At 37.6% G+C, this 19,413-nt stretch overlaps 1 protein-coding gene across 1 annotated transcript in view; it reads left to right on the forward strand.

Moving 5' to 3' along the window:
* SLC39A8 (solute carrier family 39 member 8) overlaps nt 1-19,413 on the forward strand; it is a 72,087-nt gene that overhangs the window by 46,183 nt on the left and 6,491 nt on the right. The window lies entirely within an intron of this gene.

A 19,413-nucleotide genomic window follows, 5' to 3' on the forward strand; every position in this document is an offset into this window, starting at 1 on the left:
TGAACATCACAAGATTTCAAAACAGAAATTCGTTAATTTCCTCTATAATAACAATTAATTAAAATAAAAAACTATACAAATAATAAAACGACATAAGTAATGAGTTCCATTGATCTTGCTTGACTGATACTTACATAAAAACTGTAACTAGAGGCAATCATGAGGAGAAATTCTGGGTTGCATTTGCTGTTAGTGGAATTTCCCTCTCACTGGGTCTATCTCAGGGCATCCCTGCTCTGGACAGGTCATTTTATCTGGCTTTACTCTTTGTGTTGCTAAGGTCATGAAAATTGGTGTCTGAATCCACTCTGAATTTAGCCTGCATTTCATTGATATAGAAGTATATTTTTACTCATGAAAAACTTTTTTAAAGTTTTATTTTATTGCTCTGCAAAATTCTCATTCCTCATTCTTCTTACTTTAACAAGAAGACTGAGATGATGATTTGGCATCTGTGAACGCTGCTGTCTCACCTCATCTATTACTTCTTAAAAACTGCTTTGGGTCCTCATCTCCTCTCCACTCTCTGCTTTGTTCCAGAACTGATGTCTTTCTTCTTTGTAAGGCCAGTTCCTCTAAATAGTCTCATCTTTCCCATGGCCTCTTCCAGTTTTGTTTTGTTTTGTTGTTTTAGAGACAGGGTCTCACTCTGTCACTCAGGTACCTGGGTATGCAGAGCCTGATCAAAGCTCACTGTAGTCTCAAACTTCTTAGCCTCAAGGGTTCCTCCCACCTCAGCCTCCCAAGTAGCTGAGACTACAGGCGCATGCCACCATGCCTGGCTAATTAAAAAAACAAAATTGGTAGAAATGAGGTCTTGCTATGTTGCCCAGGCTGATCTTGAACTCCTGGTCTCAAGTGATCCTCCTGCTTCAGCCTCCCAAAGTATTGGGAGTACAGGTGTGAGCCACCACACCCGGCCTGTTTTCATTTCTCTTCTCTGGATCTCTCCTTTTCCCATGTCTACAAACATGCTCCATCTTTTCTACCTCAAGGTATTCTTTCTTTTCTCACTCTGCCACTCCCCAAGTTTCCCCAAACCTTCTTCCCCACAACTGTCCAACTTTGCTAAAGACTGGCTAATTCTGAATAAGACTATATATGTTAGATATGTTCTTGAGTGCTTTACATACATTAACTCATTTAATTCTCATAGTAACAACCCTGTGAGGCAAGTACAATTATTATTTCCGTCTTACAGATTTGGAAACTGATGAACAGAGAAGTTAAGGAACTTACCCAGGCTCACACAGGTACCACGTTAGGACTGCAGTGTGGGAACCCTGTTTCCTGGTGTGTGGTTAACTATTAACTTACACTGCTGCCTCTTGTTTCTGGTCGTTAACCAGCCTGTCTGTGCTCCTCCTCCTCCTCCTCATCTCCTCGCACGCTTCATCATGTACAATTTCTAAACTTATTACCTCTTCTTTGAGGTTTATTTTCAGAATAATGTAACTGTTTTTTTCTAGGCAGCATGCAATGCTCCTCTTTTTAAAATTAAATAATTTTTTTTTTTTTTTTAGAGACAGGGTCACTGTAACCTCAGACTCCCGGGCTCAGTGCTCCTACTTAGCCTTCCAACTTTAATAGGAATGCTTCTAAGCTCAGGAGGTTGTTTTCTTTTTGTTTTAAATAGCCTTAATTAGATTAAGAAACATTATTTCATTGCAACTTTTTTCTTTTTCTATATTATACCTAAATATAGGTAATCTGTACTTGGCTGATTTTTCTACATTTAGGGAGACTTGTGGTGGTGCATGCCTGTAATCCCAGCTACTTGGGAGGCTAAGGCAGGAGAATTGCTTGAACCCAGGAGGTAGAGGTTGCGGCGAGCTGAGATCATGCCATTGCACTCCAGTCTGGGCAACAAGAGTGAAACTAGGTTTCAAAAATAATTTTCTCACAAAATTTGTGTCATTTTTGAATTGCATTATTATTCATTAGTTGTTAATTAGTAGCATGAAAATTAGAGCAACTTAGCTTTGTCAAAAGTCCTTGAGTCAGGTAGATTTGAGTTTAAATCTGACTGATAACTAATCAAGTTACTTCAACTTCTAAAACTCACTTTCTTCATCTGCAAACTGGCAATAACATCTACATGGCAGGATTATTATGAGGATTAAATGAAATATTTTTAAAGTTATGACTAAGAGTAGGTATGTATTAAATACTAAATCTTACGATTTCTGTGTCTATCATACAACTGTACATCACCATCATTTTCCTGAGAAGTGAGGGCGATGTGGATTAAGTAAGAGAAACAGCATCTAACATTATGTATAGATGGAAAGCCCCAAAGTCTTCTAGTTCAGTGACAATATTGAGCAGCTGTTGAAAGAGCAGGAAACTTCGTTCAAAGTTGTGGAATCATATGCCAGGTTTATAAGCACTTACCAACTGGAAGGAAGAAAGCATTTTATGCAATGGGATTTTTTGAAGGCATAATGGGGATCATTTTGAAGATTCAAGAATAGATAGATTACTTCATGTAAGAGCAATTTATAGCCAAGAGTTATATTTATGAAGGCTTCCAGAATAGACTAAGAGAACAAGGCCTCCATGGCAGTTGGCGGAGAACAAAACTAAATAGCAAGTTTGAGCAAAGGATATGAAGGCAGTTGGATTGAATTTTTAGAAGTTAATTAATTAAATTGACAAATAATAATTGTATATATTTATAGGGTACAAGGTAGTGTTTTACTACATGTATATATCATAGAAAGATGATATGAAGCTAATTAACATACTCATCACTTCATTTATTTTTCATTTGTTTTGTGGTGAAAACATTTAAAGGCTACATTTTTAAAGCAGTTTTGAACTATACATTATGTTATCATTAACTATAGTCACTGTGCTGTGTAATAGAGCTCTAAATCTTATTTTTGCTTTCTAAGTGTAACTCTGTCCCTTTTGACTAACATCTCTCCTCTTCCCAGTCCCCAAGCCTCTGGTATCGAACATTCTACTCTGTTTTTATGAGCTCAACTTTTTTAGTTCTATGTAAAAATGAAATCATGGGCAGGTGCAGTGGCTCACGCCTGTAATCCCAGCACTTTGGATGGTGGAGGTGGGCAGACCGTGAGGTCAGAAGTTCGAGACAGGACTGACCAACCTGGTCAGTTTCTACAAAAAACCCCATCTCTACAAAAAAATACAAAAATTAGCTAGGTGTGGTGGTGCGTGCCTGTAATCCCAGCTACTCAGGAGGCTGAGGCAGGAGAATCGCTTGAACCCAGGAGGTGGAGGTTGCAGTGAGCCAAGATTGTGCCACTGCACTCCAGCCTGGGTGACAGAGTGGGACTCCATCTCAAAAAAAAAAAAAAAAAAAAAAAAAAAGAAAAGAAATCATGCAGTATTTATTTCTGTGCCTGGCTTAGTATTCTCCCAGGTTTTAAAATATTATGCAGCCTTTAAAAGAAGGAAATAACAGAATTTCCTCCTTTTTAAAGGCTGCATAGTATTCTCTTGTGTGTCTATACCACATTTTCTTTGTCCATTTGTCAGTTGATGGATTGAATTTTGATGGGTTGCTTCTTCCTCAGAACACATTTCCTAGTGTCAGGTTCATTCGAGAGCTTGATGGACAAAGTCTCATGTGCTAGTCAATATCCTTAGGGGCACAACAAATAAAAAACAGAAGAAGCAGAAGAAAATGACCAGGCGTTGGTGGAATGGAGTGGCAGTATATTTTTAGCTGTGAATACGGGAACACCTGTGGACAGTCTTTGAGAACATGTGTCTTTGTTTATATTACCCTGGCTCAGACGAATGAGAATAATAGCTCCTCTTTCATAGTATGTTTATCTGAAGATAGAGAACTGTTGTGGGGTACAGAGAGAAAATTTTGGAATAATTTTCAAGAAAGAGGAGATTGAGAACATTGGCTGTGGACAGCGGAAACCCTGTGGGTAAGGTGAGAGGTCTAAAGTGTATTTAGGAAGCATTGCTCTGTGTGTGTGTGTGTGTGTGTGTGTGTGTGTGTGTGTGTGTGCGCGCGCGCTGAATAACTCCTTCCTTGGTTTAAAAAATGCATTGGTAAAGAATGTATAAATTTCCAATGCTTTTGAAGTTACTCTGGGGAATATTATTGTGCAGCAAGAAGCTAAAAGAAGAGGAAAGGCTAGATCTGGTAAAGAGATAACGGGAGAAAAGTAAACTATTTCAAGGAGTTTGTTATTGAAGCGAAGAAAATGAGGGAGGACAGCAGTTCAGTGGAGTAGCAGGATTTGGGATTTTGTTAATCTGAGGGAGATTTAAGACAGGGAGGAAAGACCAGGTGGAAAAGGAGAGGTCGAAGATTCAAAAGAGAATGGAAGTCGTGGTAGGGATGTCTTATGGAGCAAATATCTAGAGAAGAAATAAAACTAGAGTACAAGTGGAGCTGTTTACAATGAAAAGGAGAAGTATTCTTATTCTATGATGGGATGGAAGGTGGAGAAAGTGGTTGTAGGTGGATTGTGTGTTAGATGTTCCCAATTTCAGGCAGGTGGGAAGTGAGAATGAAGGACTATGGGGTTGTGGAAAAGTGGGAAAGGCTTTAATAGGGGCTCTGTCTTAGTGCGGTTCACGTTGACTAGAGATGATAATACATTGCTGAGTAGAAAGTCAGAATCCTCAGCCCTGAGCCAGTGTCCTCACTTTCAAAGGCCAAACTGTTGATTTTTACATCCTTCACACCTACCGACTCAACCATGTGAGAGACACAGATGGGTGTCTCCTATCTAGTTAGAATCACACAGTGTTACAGACGAGGAGAACAGTATGCCTTGAAACTTTGGAGTGCCCCGGGAGCCAGGTGAAAATAGTCTGCTTCCTTGTATGAAGTTCCGGAAAGATCATTATGTTCTTTACCTCCTGGAAGGCTGTCCCTGCTCAGATTTTCTCTGAACCATAGTCAGTGTCAAAATCAGGTGAATTTGGTTCCAGACCACTGCAGTAAAGCAAACATCACAATAAAGCGGGTCACATGATTTTCTGGTTTCCCAGTGAATATAAAAGATGTGTTTTCATTACCCTGTAATCTATTAAGTGTGCACTTATGGCATTATGTCTAAAAATGACAGTGACATCTTAATTTAAAAATACCTTATTGCTAAAACGTGCTACTAATCATCCAGGCCTTCAGCAAGTTCTAATCTTTTTGTAAGTGGAGGGTCGTGCCTCTGATGTTGATGGCTGCTGACCAGGATGGTGGTTGCTAAAGGCTGAAGTAGCTGTGGAAGTGCTTTAACACGATGAAGTTTGCAACATCAATTGATCGCTTCTTTTATGAAAGATTTCTCTGCACATGCGATGCTGTTTGGCAGCATTTTACCCACAGTAGAACGTCTTTCCACATTAGATGCGATCTTCTCAAACTCTACCACTGCTTTTCACCTACGTTTATGAAGTATTCTAAATCCTTTGTTGTCATTTCAACATTGTTCACAGCATCTACACCAGGAGTAGGTTCTGTTTCAAGAAACCACTTTGTTTGCTTATTCATAGGAACAACTGCTCATTTATTCAAGTCTGATCATGAGATTGCAGCAATTGAGTCCCATATTCAAGCTTCACTTCTTATCGTAGTTCTCTTGCTATTTCCACTACACCTACAGTTATTTCCTTTACTGAAGTCATCCATGAAGGTTGGAATCAACTTGTTCTCAACTTCTGTAAATGTAAATATTTTGACCTCCTCCCATGAATCATAAATATTCTTAATGGCATCTAGAAACATGAATCCTTTCTAGAATGTTGTCAATGTCCTTTGCCAAGATTCATTACAGGAATCACTACTATGGCAGGTACAGTCTTACACAATGTATTTTTTAAATACTATGACTTGGAAGTCAAAACTACTCCTTGATCCATGGACTTGAGGATGGATGTTGTGTTAGCAGGCATGAAAACGACATTCATCTCTTTGTACATCTCCGTAAGAGCTCTTAGGTTACTAGATGCACCGTCAATGAGCAGTAATATTTTGAAAGGAATTTCTTTTATTTTTCTGAACAGTAGGTCCCAACATTGGGCTGAAAATGTTCAGTAAACCATGCTGTAAACAGATGTGTTACCATCCAGGCTGTGTTATTCCATTTCCAGAGCACAGACAGAGTAGATTCAGCATAATTTTTAAGGGCTCTAGGAGTTTTGGAATGGTAAGTGATCATTGGTCTCAGTTTAAAGTTAGCAGCTGCAATAGTCCCAAACAAGAGAGTCTGCCTGTTCTTTGGAGCTTTGAAACAAGGCATTGACTTCTCCTCTCTAGCTATGAAAGTCCTGGATGGCATCTTCTTCCAACAGAAGGCTGTTTTATCTGCATTGAAAATTTGGTGTTTAGTGTAGTCACTTTCATCAATGATTTTAGTCAGATCTTCTGGATAACTTCTCCATCAGCACTTGCTGCTTCAGTTGGCACTTTCATGTCATGGACATGGCTTTTTTTCTTAAACCTAATAAACCAGTTCTACCTTCCAATCTTTCTTCTTCAGCTTCCTCACCTCTCTCAGCCTTCATAGAATTGCAGAGAGTTAGGGGCTTGCTTCTACTTTAGGGTATGCTGTGGCTCGTTTGATCTTCTATCCAAACCACTCAAATTTTACTCATGTCAGCAATAACACTGTTTTGCTTTCTTATCATTTGTGTGTTCATTGGAGTAGCACTTTTAATTTCCTTCAAGAAGTTTTCCTTTGGATTCACAGCTTGGCTGTTTGACACACAAAACCTAGCTTTTGGCCTCTCTTGGCTTTTGACATGTTTTCCTCACTAACTCGAATCATTTCTAGCTTTTGATTTTAAGTGAGAGACATGCAACTCCTCCTTTCACCTGATCACACAGAGGCCATTTTAGGATTATTTGTTAATGTAATTTCAATACTCTTGTGTCTTCAGGGAATAGGGAGGCCCTGGAGAAGGGAGTGGCTGGTCACTGGAGCGGTCAGAACACGTATAACATTAATTGGCTAAGTCTGCCATCTTATGTGGGCACAGTCATGGTGTCCCAAGGCAATGACTATAACATAAAAATCACTATAATAATAATGAAAAAGTTTGAAATATTGTAAGAATCACCAAAATGTGGGACAGACATGAAATGAGCACGTGCTGATAGGAGAATGGTACTCTTTCTAACACAGACTTGTTCAATACAGGGTTGCAACAAACCTTCATTATGTAAAAATCACAATATCTGAGAAGCACAATAAAGTGAAGTTGAGGAAAAAGAGGTATGCCTGTACCTGCCCCTCCTGAATAACTAATAGAAATAATAATGGTGGTAGTTGGTGGTGTGATGCTGGTGGTACTTGCCATGTGCAAGGAATATACCAATACACTGTAAATATTATCCATATGCAACATTCATTTAGGTGTAATTATCTGTATTTTACAGATAGGAAAGCTGAATTTCAGGGAGGTGTCACATCAGAGTAAGGATTTGAACTTAGATTTGTTACACTCAAAGTTCTTTTAAGCAAGCAGAATTGCTTCTTGATTTGTACGCTTCTCATCAGTTGAAATGACTACTTTAAATAAAATCCAAGTATACATTTATTTTTGTGAAAAAATTCTTATTTATTTGAGTAGAACTTTTTGAACATATAACACTAGGACCTACTGAAATGTAAACATAGTTATTGCATAGTGTGATGAGTGCTAGAGTAGAGGCTTATACAAGTCACTGTGGCGCGTGCTGGGGTGGGACGTGATGCAAGTGGAGTAGTGCATATTGGGATGGGACATGGTGAAAGTGAAGTGGTCAGGGATGCTTTTCCGAGAAAATGATGCTCGTATCCATCTTGACAGATACGTAAGAGTTTACTGGGATAGTACGGTTGGGCAGAACAGCGACCTAAGTGCAAATGATGCTTCCAGTCATTCATTTTGTTTTCATCTGTGATAGTCATGGGGGCTTTTCTTTTCCTTGGGGTGCTGAAATTGAGCTGAGAAAAAGGCTCTTTTGAATATAGTTTTAATTTCTCTCTACAGTTTTTTTTTTGTTTGGTTTGTGGGCTGTTGGAATTGTAATTTTTAATTGCCTTCTAAAACAATAAGAATTTAACATAATGTCTGGTCTCAACTGAACAAATTAGATGTTTCAGTTGCTCTTGAGGCAACTGGCTTATGGATTTATACATGCACGCGTGTGCACACACTCACATGCACACACACACGCACACACTCACACGCACACACATATGCACACACGCACACTCACATGCACACTCACATGCACACACTCACATGCACACACGCACACACACATGCACACACACATGCACACACTCACATGCACACACATGCCCACACTCACATGCACACACACACACACACAAATTTATCACATTTTCATCTTAACTTGACCCACCTGATTATGCTTAATACCCTAGATTCTTACTACTGTACCACAGATTTGTTTTCACAGCAATAAATCTTCAGTTCTATGTTTATGATTCTACTTTTAAAGAATTGGCATTTTCTAATTTTGAAAAATTCGGGAAAGTGGCTACAGAACAATGGTTTTTAAACATTCCCTTAGACAGCCATTTGACAAAGCCCATTACCTTTTGCAATAGACCTTCCAAATTTTGCATACAATTTAAAGGGGTTCACTGATGCTCCTCTATGACCTGCTAGCCAGTACTCTCTTACATAGAGAAATACTTGAAAAAGGAACATAAATGCTTAGGGTTAATAGTAGAGGTCACTGTGGTAGCTTTTGAGCTATTATTGTATTAAATTCCTACAATAGCACTGTGTGAAATTGATACTAAATCTATTTAATATCCAGTTAAGTACCGCGACTCCCTCAAGGTCACACATATAAGAAACGGCGTAACTATGCTGAGATCCCCTTCTGGGGTCTTGCATCCGAAACCCATGTTTGCTCAATATACATGATACTAAGTTCGTAATGAGCATATGGCTCTAATAAGTTATGATTTCTAACAGTTAGCTTACAAACGAACTTTTGTATTACAACTCATAATGAAACCTTGTTAGATTTGATTACCAATCTGTCGTAGCTGTTAAGTCATGATTTGTTCTCTTTTGCTTATGGGCTTGGCTGTAGAGTATTTTGGCAGCATCTATAAAATTTCTTTTGAAACAATGTTTTTGGCAAGATTGTATGTAAAGTTTCTAAATTATCTAGAGAAATTCGAAGTTGTTATGTGTTTGATATGTTATGTTAGTCTTGTCCATACACTGCGGCAGGTTTTCTTAAGAACTTCAACTGTATCTCATCTTTGCTGCTGGAGCCCAGTTTGTTAGTTTAAGTTCTGGAAAGCAATAAAAGTACTTCTATCTAAACATGTTCTATACTAAATTGCTTTCACTAATCAAGCAAGACCTATCCCATTTGGAAGAATTAGTGAGGTTTTGGTCAATTGGGCTTGATGTCAAGTTAATTTTTCCTCTATTAGTGTAATGAAGAATTACTGTGTTGTTGTTCTGTCATGCATGCCGATAAAAAAAAGTTAATAATGAATGCCAATACATTTTCTCTTGAAAAATGAACAAATAATATATGAGGTTCAAGTAAATTGTTCTTCTCATCAGAAAGAATTGCTGCTCTACTGTGTGGAAAGCCCAGTGGCAAACCAGGGTAAGCAATGGAATATTTAAATACATATTCTATTGCCGGTCAGTCTTTAACATCAGCTTTTTAAAAGATTGCCTTATAAAGGATATCCATTTCATAATTGTTGGATGACTAAAATAGGCCTTTTTGTTTTCTTTGGCTTCTGCTATTTGCTTATTTAAAAATACTTATATTGTGCTCTGTTCTTTGCATGCTGCATTCTGCAGTTTGGGAATACTGAATCAAGACCTGGTGAGTAACTTTTTACTCAGTGGAATGCATGGTGAAAGATTTGCCAAACCGTGAGGTGTTTTATTGCAATAAAGAAAATCCATCTCCCTTGAAGAGGCACTTGCAGAGGCAGAATTTATTCTATCTTTTATTTATTCTATATGTTCAAGATAAGGATTCCAAATTAAAAGGATCACAAAGCTAAAGCATCCTATAAATGAAGTGTGGTCTTGCCAAACTGCTTTTTGAGTTTGACATTATATATTGATCAAAGTCACAAACACTATAAAAGTTACAGAAAAAATGCAGACTATTTTTGCAAGTATCATGCAGTAATTATGTAGCAATTAGCAGATTGTCTCATGCGCACATGCGTGCATGCACACACTCCCTTACCTATAATATTTGTCTCTACAGTCATATCTATTCAGTTTTATGTCTGAAGTAAATTTCAAGATAATGAATTTTACTTTTATAATTATTAATACTTCACTGATAATCTTGGTGAATAAAAAAACAATTGAAGGTATTTGAAGAACAATTTAAGAGCCCACTCTTAATAAAAGTATCAAGGGTTAGGGTTAGGGCAATGATTGGGTGGTGAAATTTGATTCTACTATATGTCTGCTTTTTAGATAATTTCAGTCCTGTTCTAAGGCTCTCAAGTTAATAACTTCTCATTTATTTAAATTAAGTGGTGACATTCTCCTGCCTTTAACTTTGCTCTCCATGCTAATTAGTGGCTTAATTTATTTAGAAGTATTATTTAGAAGTTTTGAATTCTAATAAGTAGGAAGGAGAGACCCACGTGTGAGCCCAATTCTTTTTGGAAGTGGTTCAGGTATTATTACTTTTTATTTGTTATCAGATGTCAGAACATTAAAGAAAAAAAAAAGAACAGATTTTATTTTACTGATTCTCTTTCTACTTAGAAATATCAAAGTGCTTATGAACATAACTTTATTGAACCTTTATACAAACTTAGTGAAAGTGGATTAAAGTCAGAAACATTTAGTAGCAGAGGAAATACCAATAGAAATTACATTTGAAGATACTGTAAACCATTCAGGCCTCTGGTCTCATGCTTTCTAGTGTATCCTCCTTTATTACTAGGTTACAAAATATGTATCGGAAAAAATAAGTGAGGAATCAACCATCATTAATAGTTTCCTAGGTTGCAAACAAACACCCAAATCTAGAGATTGTTTCCTTTAGAAAGTAGAATCTCAAAAATTCTTTTTTGGACAAACATCGCTTTTACAGAAATAGTCTGTATTTTTTCTGTAATTTTTATAGTGTCTGTGACTTTGCTCAAAATCCCAGAATCATGTAAATTTTATACTAAAACAATAATGGCAGTCTTAAACTGGGCCTCACAGAGGGAAGAGGGTACATGATAAGATATTACTTAATGGCTACAATGTATTTTACTTGAGTGATGGATACCCTGACATCACCACTACTCAATCTATCCATGTAACAAAATTACACTTGTACCCCGTACATTTATACACATAAAAAGACAAAAATAAATTTAAAAATGTCGTGCAGAGAATTAAAATGTGATATGATGTCTGGGTCACTATGTGAGTGTAGGTGGTCAGGGATGACTTCCTCAAGGAGAACACATTTAAGTTAAAATCTGAATTGTAGGAAGGAGCTATTCATGTGAATATCAGAGAGAATAATGCTATGGCTGAGGAAACAGCAAGAAGTCTCTAGGGTAGGAAACAGTTCAGTGGGTTTTAGGAACAGAGAGATGAACAGAGTAGATGGGCACAGTGGATGCTTGTATAAAATGATGTTGAAAAGCATTCTAGATAGAAATCTTTCCTCAAAGTAAGGATTCCTGTGTTCTAACACTTAAACAGTGTTAATAATACAAGCCATTGGCTCCAAAATGACATTTTATTAAATGTTACAAACTAAGAATCAGGCAAACAATTATCTTTTGTGATCAGTTTTTACAGTCTGTAAACAATAGATTGTATGTAGTGGATGTGAAAGCTCTAGGGCGGTGTTTTGTTTTTCTCCTCAATGATTGGAAGTATTATTTTAAGTGTGTGTGAAGCGTTAGCAATCCTCAGAACACCTCAGCAAATCAGTTCAGTGTATTCTAGTCAAAACCAGAGCTACATGAATCCGGATCCTGGAGACTGGCAAGTAGCAATAAAATATTTTCTTTACTTTATAGCAACAAGCTACTGAATTCAGAAATTCTTCATCTGAAAATCTCAATTCTCTTGAGCAGTCTCTTGGCCTCTTATTGCATGGGCTTAGGAGTCAAATAGTCTGGGCTCAAATCCTGACTGTCCCATTTTCTAGCTGTGTGGTTTTGGGCAAGCCCTTTCTTCCAGTGTCCTCATTTACTTCCTCTGTAATCAGGATGATGTACTCATCACAGGCATTTAGACGAGTATCTGGCAAACAAGAAGTCTTCAACAGGTTATCTGCCTTCCTTGCTAATATTCTTACTTTTATGCCCTCCCTTCTCAAACGATCTTCTGAAAAAATGTGTAAGCCTGCAAAGTTAGTTGCAAGATGGTTGCCAATAAAAATCTTCCGCTTTGATCACTAGGACACTAGGACTAAGATCCATTGACTGGAATGTATTTTGGTATTTCATTTCTCTAGTTAATTCATTAACATCCCCCCCATTTAATTAAAAAGTATTTATTGAACACCCATTAAATGCTAAACTCTTGGCTAAAAAGAAAAAAAACCATCTTGTCCTGCCAGGAGATTTTGATCCAGCTCCTCAACTTTCAGCAGTTAAGAATTGGCAAACAAACAACAGCAAAAATATCTCTGCACTGAGTTTTATGTTATATTGGTGAACCAATTTGGAATTGATTAATGAACTTTTTAATGCACACCCTTTCCATGTTGTGCGTAAATGTCTGTATGTTTGCTCTTTGGAAAGATTGGAATAGATGCTTCATGGGATAATGATTTGTGGACATGTCATGAGAGAAGATGTGCTTTTACTATTACTACACCTTTGTTTAGTCAGTCAACAAACACTGAATGCCTACAGTGCTACATTCTGGGTGAAGAGGAACAAACACCACAGAAAATAAAACCCCGCGTCTCCTAGGGATCAGAGGCTTAGCTTCTTTGGCATAGAGGTTCAAATCCTGTCTCTGCTTGTTTCTAGAGGTATGACTTTGGTTAATTTATCTAACCTTTCTATACCTCATTTTCCTCATTTGTAAAATAAGGATAATATCTGTATAGGGTTGTTGTGAAGATAAAACGATATGTAAAATGCATAGGACAGTACCAGGAGCATAGAGTGAGAATGCTGAAGGAGGCTCTGTTATTACTATAAATACCGTCATCATTGCTGTTCTGTGCTCTAGTAGTGTATTCTGTATCTTTCATGTCCAATTCTTCTTTTCTTCAATGGATCAGCATATCTGCAGAGTGGCACAGTGACAGCTTTAAGAGGGAATGCGGTCCTGGTACCCTTATCCTGTGTGGCTGCTATTTCTTACACTCCATGTACAGAGCAGAGGCAGCCTCTGCTTTTCTGAACCATTGAAATATAAACGAGGGTGCCAGTTGCCCCGTGCAGAGAAGAGCTTTGTGTTTGTCTCTGTTACTTGCGTCCTCTCTGCTGGCAGCTTGCCTCTTCCTTATCATTCCCACTTGGACCTAAGTGCCTGTTCTGTCATGGTGGTTGCAGTTACCACTGGCTCTAATCTCTCTTTATCTATTTATTATTCTTTGCCTCTTACCACTTTCGCTAAGCTCCTTGACTGTGTGTTTCTAGATCTTCTCTGCCACAGAAAGCAGTCTCTCTTTTTTTGCAGGTGAGTCACATGGAGTATATTGGGTGGGATCTTGAATATTTCAGTTCTTGACGTAATTCATGTCAAATTGTAAGAATGACAGGCAGCTGCTGCACGGGGTGGGTTTTTCCCCAGCACCCATCCTACCCCTGTTTTCTCATATGAATTATTCTGAAAGCCTTGATGCTAATCAATGTTGATATTCCTATATTTTGGAAACACTACTTTTCAGGATCCTAGCAACTGATTTCTCAGCTTATATTGAAACTTAAATTTCCTGGTGCCTCCTGAATCCCTTTAAGATGTCGCAGTAACAATGAGAGTTGTGTAGGCTGGGAAGTACATTTTACAGACTTTTTATAAGAAATGATCTCCTGTATCCTGAATGTACCAGTGCATTAATGCCATCCTCATCTGTAGCAACAGTAAGCAGCCTTTTAGCGTGGTATAAATAGTCCATTTGGATAACTGTAAATATTTAACCATTATATACTTCAGATTCCATTGGCAAAGTAGCAGCAGATTTCTTGAAAACCTCCCAGATTTCTCCTAAATTGTTCTTTTCAAGGCAGTAAAAATGCTGTGGTCCCAAACTGAAAATAAGTGATTATTAATTAAACTACTAAAGACCAAAACAACTTTATTCACATTCCACAGAAGGATTAGAGGGAAAGAAAAGAACTTGCAAGGTTTCTAGAAATTGTTATTTTCTTGTTCATGGTTATTTTAATTAGCAAAGAGAGTTTTGGAAATAGTTTTGAGCTTTACCTGAAACCAAATGACTGGAAGCTAAGTACATTTGAATTATATTTGGTAACATGCATTACATAATTTCTCCTTTCTCATGTGAAGCTTCATTTTGGTTGTAGTTAGCTGACTTTTCAGGATGAGGAGAAAGACCAGGCAATCACCAGCTATACAATATAAACATTGAAATCATTGGAAAACCTAGTAATAAAAGCAAACCCTATCAAAACTTTATATTCGTGGAATGCATTTAACTCTTTTTAATATATTCATCTCTATGTAATCCTTTATGTCACTTTTTGCATTAAAACTTATTTAATACTATATATAGTTCATAGCATTGTGTTGTGGAAGGAGCATGAGACTTTGGATTAGTCAAATCCTTTGCAGAGAGAGATGGCCCACTCACATAAGGATAAATAATAAATAGAGAAGAGACAATATATAAAACTCTGAGCAGGCTTTAGGTGAACCACAGGGAATAGTGCAGTAACCTGAGACTAGTAACAGTGGACCTGTTAGCAACCTATGTCCAAAGGGGAAAGGGAAGAAAGAAGCTTCTTTAGAACATGAAAGGAGCTACTTGTGTACAGAAAGCCACTGTAAGTGGAACAGTAATCTTTAGTCGGGGGCATAGCCAGCCTAAGTTGCCCTTCAAGGAGGGAGCCAAGGGAGTAAATATCCTGATCCCGGCTCCTCCTTCCCTCCAGTGTTGTTAGAGCTCATTGTCAGGAGCCTGCTGGGCACCGAGGGGCTTTTCTAAGATGCATACAGGTCTTATGGGGAAGAAAGGCGGAAAGTGGATCTGGAGGGAGAAATGAAAGATATCTTGAACACTCTGCCCCTTTTCACTCTATCAGTCTCTAATCTTGTCCTCCATGTGGTTGAAAAATACATGGTCCTAGCACAGGGGATGCACAAAATCCCATCAGCTACCATATCATTCCTGTGATGTCCTTTCGCGAATACTGCAACCTGACTAAAATATTGGCGCCCAGCAACATTCTTCATATAAAATGCTTGGAGAAGAGGATGCAATTAAGGAACATTGATTATAGCTGCAGCTTACTTCCATAGCTGGTCATGAGATCTAACCTGCTCATTATAGGGGTCCCCATCGACAATACCACCTATGCTGTCTGACATCACCTTGACTGGATTGGTCTTTTTCCAGTTAGGGCAACCAAAATCTTAATGTCTGTAAGATCTGAGTACTTGGTAGTCTTGTTTTTATTTGGGGGATTGTTGCTATTTTCCCTTGACCAGGACTATAGGGAAGGGAGTACTAAGAGGCATCCCCCTGAATTCCCCGAGTTCTAAGCACTGTCCTTGTCTTCATTCTGTAGCAGAAAATCAATTCCCCCTGATCATTTGCTGTGGTTACCCTAGCTGGTTATACTGATTTCCTCGTCTACCTGTTGGTCTACCTGTTGTTCTAGGGGCAAAAAGAACTTTAAATTGCCAGGAGTTAGTCTCTACTTCCAATGAATCAGAAAATGACCATGTTTCCTGGTATAAGCATTACTGCCTCAAACAGTAGGACCACCTAACTCATCAAGTCCAAGGTTTTGGGGACAGGAGGCAAGAATTTTTCCTTCTTTTTAAATTGTACTTTAAGTTCTGCGGTACATGTGCAGAACATGCAGGTTTGTTACATAGGTATACATGTGCCATGGTGGTTTGCTGCACCCATCAACCCGTCACCTACATTAGGTATTTCTCCTAATGCTATCCCTCTCCTTGACCCCCACGCCTGAACAGGCCCCAGTGTGTGATGTTCTCCTCCCTGTGCACATATGTTTTCATTATTCAATGTCCACTTATGAGTGAGAACATGTGGTGTTTGGTTTTCTGTTCTTGTGTTAGTTTGCTGAGAATGATGGTTTCCAGCTTCATCCATATCCCTGCAAAGGACATGAACTCATTCTTTTTTGTGGCTGTATAGTATTCCACGGTGTATATGTGCCACATTTTCTTTATCCAGTCTATCATTGATGGACATTTGGGTTGGTTCCAAGTCTTTGCTATTGTGACTAGTGCTGCAATAAACATACGTGTGCATGTGTCTTTATAGTAGAATGATTTATAATTCTTTGGGTATATACCCAGTATAGGATTGCTGTGTCAAATGGTATTTCTAGTTCTAGAACCTTGAGGAATTGCCACACTATCTTCCACAATGGTTGAACTAATCTACACTCCAACCAACAGGGTAAAAGTGTTCCTGTTTCTCCACATCCTCTCCAGCATTTGTTGTTTCCTGACGTTTTAATGATCGTCATTCTAACTGGCATGAGATGGTATCTCATTGTGGTTTTGATTTGCATTTCTCTAATAACCAGTGATGATGAGCTTTTTTTTTCATGTTGTTAGCTGCATAAATGTCTTCTTTTGAAAAGTGCTCATATCCTTTGCTCACTTTTTGATGAGTTTTTTTTTTCTTGTAAATTTGTTTACGTTCCGTAGATTCTGGACATTAGGCCTTTGTCAGATGGATAGATTGTAACAATTCTCTCCCCTTTTGTAGATTGCCTGTGCACTCTGATGACAGTTTCTTTTGCTGTGCAGAAGCTCTTTAGTTTAATGAGACTCCATGCTACTTCTCCATTTCCTTGTCCTCCCTCTTGCCCCAAGCCTCCTCCTTCTCCTCTTCTACTTTCTCCTCCTTCCTTGAAGTTAAACTGTTCTGCAATAAGCCCATTTGTTTTCTACATTTTAATTTTTAGGTACTTTAAAAAAATATTTTGTTTTTTTCCCCTCCAGTTTATGTTGGGATTCAACTTAGTCTCCCTCTATTTTCATAACTTTGGTGCATGATATTCTTTCTCACCCATTCTGATAACACTACACATTGCTTTGACTTTTATTCCCATTAATAACTAAGTGAAAGGTGTTAAGAACCTTGCTGAAGATCACGTGGTAATTCTTCTCAGAGCCAAGCTTGAACTCAGTTCTATATTCTAGACTTAGGGTCTTTTCATTAAGTTGAGCTGCCTCATCTTGGCTGAGGATAGAAATAGCTTCATATTTAAAGTAAAACTCAGACAAGAAGACAAGCAAGCAAACAAGAATAACAGCAAACAAAAATGAAAAAGAGCGAGATAGGCGTATTCACTAACAACTACGGGAACTTGAATTTAGTGTTCTCTCTGCTCAGTCATTTAGTTCTAGGTGAATTAAAAAAGAAGTTTCTGTGAACATTTGCCTACTTTGGTTTGTTTCAAAACTATTAAAAATGTATAACTCTTACCCTGCTTAACAGTATCATTTGGGACCTAAGTTCGTAGAGCTAATACGAGGCATAATAAACAGAGTCAATAATATCCGTACTTAGAGGTAAGAGAATCATTCCTGATATATTAATTTAATTTCTTGTGTAAAATTAAGGGTGTTTGTATACAGACTCTGTACGTGATATCAGGTAGTCAAGACTTGGTTTTGTAGTCTTCTTCTGAAATCATCACAATAAGGACGTTTTAAACATGTAATTAGATAAATTAGATTGGAAGATGAAAACAACAGCTTTAATTCAAAATAATTTCATTAAGTGCATCTTGGCAGCAGGTTTTACAAAGCCCAGGCACTTCCTCTGAGGCTTTCACTAAGACCACCTTGTTTCTCCTTCAGCTGTAATTGCTTCCCACTCTGGGGCATTTTTTATACCAGCCGACCCGATCTACCTGTGCTGTACTATGATTGTTTATTGTGTTGTGCATTTAAGATATAGTTATAAAGTAAAAAGACCACATTTTAAGAAAAGATAGAATTATTTTTATGCAGATAAACTTTGTTTCTTAAAATAAAGATTAGATACTTACTCAATGTTGCTTCAAATATTCAGAAAAGTTTTCAGAGAGGAAGGGAAGTCTCCTTGTGAATTGCCTTCAGATCCTATTACAAAGAAGAATTCCCCTCCCCAATATGTTTGTAGTAATAAAGCACCTTTACCAAAAGTGTGGACTTGTTTTTTTTTTTTGTATCCCTGGGTAAGTTTACAAACCTTTTTGTGCTTTAATTTCCTCAACTATAAAATGGTGGTAGTAGTTGTAAGTACAACTCATTGAATTGTTCCAAATGAATTAGATATCTGAAGTGCTTAGAACAGTGTCTAGCACATTATAAATGCTGTGTGCCTTTGCTGTTTTTATTTCTACTACAACCACATTGATGATGACGATAATGATGACTCCTATTACTAACAGTTTCCCATTCATTTCATATTAATTAAAAAATTTATTTGCTCCAAATGTTTTTGTCTGTGCAACAAAAATCCAAAGGTACAGATTTGCCACTAATGAAACAGTGAAGAGATGTATTGCAAGATTTAAGGTTGATTCTGAAAGTGTTGGTCCCCAAAGTGTTTGGAGTAGTGAAATGACCTTGGAGTAAATGTCACTTAGATTGTTGCTCTGAAGTAAGCCCCTCTCTGTCGGATATATATTTCATGTTTAGAAAAAATGTATCCCTATACATTACGACTTGTTTCTCCAATGTAAATATACCTCTTGAAGACAGAAGCTGTGTTTTCCATTTCCATGTATTTCCCATAGCATTCAGCAGAGTGTTTTACAAATTTCAGATGTTCAGTAAAGGTACTGATTAGCTGCTTAGGTTGAGGTGAGAGGAGAAGAATTAGAAATAAAATGTTCTCCAGTTAATTGCAAACTGCTTTCCTATTTAAAAATGAATTTGCATTTTATCTTATTCTACAACTTCTGGAAAATGTTTTAGTTGGCATTTATCATTTGATTTTGTACAATTTTGTAAGTTTTCTGGAAATCTAAGTTTTACAAGGTATCCATCATAGGATTTTAAAAGAAGTGTTAGTATAAAGGCTAGCCTGTTTCAGTTACACTTCATGCAGTTTGTTAAGAAAATAATTAAACTTTGAGCTGGTAGGGACCATATTGATACAGCCTAAACTCTCTACACGGTACCTGGAACAGAAACTCAGTAAGTTGTTGACAAAGAAATGAATCATTTAGGACATTCTCTTCATTTCACAGTTGAAGGAACTGTCTATGATAACCTGCTCACTGTCATATGGTGGCATAGGAGGGATTAGAACAAGTGTTC

The sequence above is a fragment of the Aotus nancymaae genome, unplaced genomic scaffold (assembly GCF_030222135.1).
Source record: "Aotus nancymaae isolate 86718 unplaced genomic scaffold, 86718_ANA_hifiasm-v0.15.2.pri h1tg000033l, whole genome shotgun sequence".
Lineage (NCBI taxonomy): Eukaryota > Metazoa > Chordata > Mammalia > Primates > Aotidae > Aotus > Aotus nancymaae.